The sequence below is a fragment of the Vitis riparia genome, chromosome 18 (assembly GCF_004353265.1).
Source record: "Vitis riparia cultivar Riparia Gloire de Montpellier isolate 1030 chromosome 18, EGFV_Vit.rip_1.0, whole genome shotgun sequence".
Lineage (NCBI taxonomy): Eukaryota > Viridiplantae > Streptophyta > Magnoliopsida > Vitales > Vitaceae > Vitis > Vitis riparia.
The window spans coordinates 32613088-32614946 of NC_048448.1; positions in this window are offsets into that span (position 1 = coordinate 32613088).

Below are 1859 nucleotides of genomic sequence, written 5' to 3' on the forward strand. Positions count from 1 at the left end.
ATTTTGTCTAGCCACCTTCCCCCTACAATTTTATGTTTCCTTCACACTAATCAAGAAAGTTGAGCCCAAATATCCTAGCTTAGTACCATAATATTAATGGAAAAGAAATCAATTATAGATTCTTTCATATTTTATAATAAGGAGTGGCTTCCATATACGCCAAATAGTCTTTTGTTCCTAGACTTCAGTCCTTCAATGAGATCAAGATTTATAATTTTGAAATTCCATTAGTAATAATGAAAGTACAAGACTGGATATGCTCTTTTCAATAGCAAAATAAACACTAAAATTAGGGAAAGAAGATTTAAATAATTATAAATTTTCATGAAATCTTCATAAGCATTAGCAAAGAGGAAACTAAAGTTGTTATGGAAGAAAATATGGATAAAAGATAACTTAAAACCTTATTTAAGATGAATATTGTTGCAAAATAGTATATGGAGAAAATTCATACGGAGTAATCACTAATTGGCATCGCTATTCAAATTTTGTGAATCAGTATTACTATTAATTTTAAATTTTAATAAATATATGAAATAATTAACTTTCAACAAATGTGGAAGGGAAAATAATCTATGTACTTTACACTTCACCTGAGCAAGTGGGAACCACATATTGACTAAAGTATTCAGCAACTTGTCTACTTTAATCAATTTGTACAAGGACAACAAAGAAAATTCTTGGGAAAACTGTGTTTTGGCCCGCCCATTTGGGCCTAATAGCTTTTTCATAACCCAACTTTCCATAACCCAAAATATGTCTACTGTTGCCCAAAAAAATATCCCTTTCATGCACTATCCACTGTTTTATAATTTCATTTCCAAAATTACCCCTCCAGCCTTCCATGTCAGCAGCCATCTCCCTCTCCATGTCACCACAGGAAGTTGTGCTTTTAAGCACCCATGGTTATCATACCCATACGAGCCTATATCATCTTGAACAACCTGAAGATTTCTTGGTGGAGAAGACTACATGCTGCAGGTGGCCTCATATGCTTGGATTTGGGTGTCTTGGTGAGAGGGAAAGAACCCTGGTTGATTCCTGATTGAAATGGGTCAGATCTAGGAACAACAATCTTCAATGGCGGGTTCACCCCTTAACACGCCTGCACAAAGCATTTGAAGGTGTGTTGGTTTTGTTGGTGAAATCTAACTTTTCTCCCCCCTTCTTGAGTTGTACTTCAATTATAAATTTGGAAAAACTAACAAAGAGAGATTCTAAGAATGAATTAAAAAAAATGACTTTATATCTGGGTGCCCTACAACTACTCCCCAATGGGCTGAGAGACACTATGTAAAAAAGAGAAATCAAAATCCTGACCTTATAAGTAATTTAATCATGGTAATGAACAAGAAGTAAAATGGATGATTTGAAGCTCCAAACTTCACTTGAATTTCCTTCCAAGACAAAGGAACAGATACTTCAAATTTAAAGCTAAGATGATGATGAGCCAATTATGGAATTTTTCTTCATCCACTTGTGGGATTATCAATGAATTTACAGAAAATGGGTCTGGTTTACCTGTGACCTACCTCTTTACCAATCTAATCATTGTTTTGAAATTCAAATGGAATGGTTTCTTGGGACTGTAGCTTAGGTACTACCTTAAGGGCCCTTAGGTACTACCTTAGTGGCCTTTAGGTACTACCTTAAGGGACCCTAGGTACTACCTTAAGGTAAACTTGAACTCAGCCACTCCAAAGCCTCGAGTCTTCCTTGGTGACCCTTAGACCATCCAATTATGTGGTTCTCTTCATTCCTCAAGTGCTCCACCAATGGTTTCTTGGGACTGTAGCTTAAGTACTACCTTAAGGGCCCTTAGGTACTACCTTAGTGGCCTTCAGGTACTACCTTAAGGG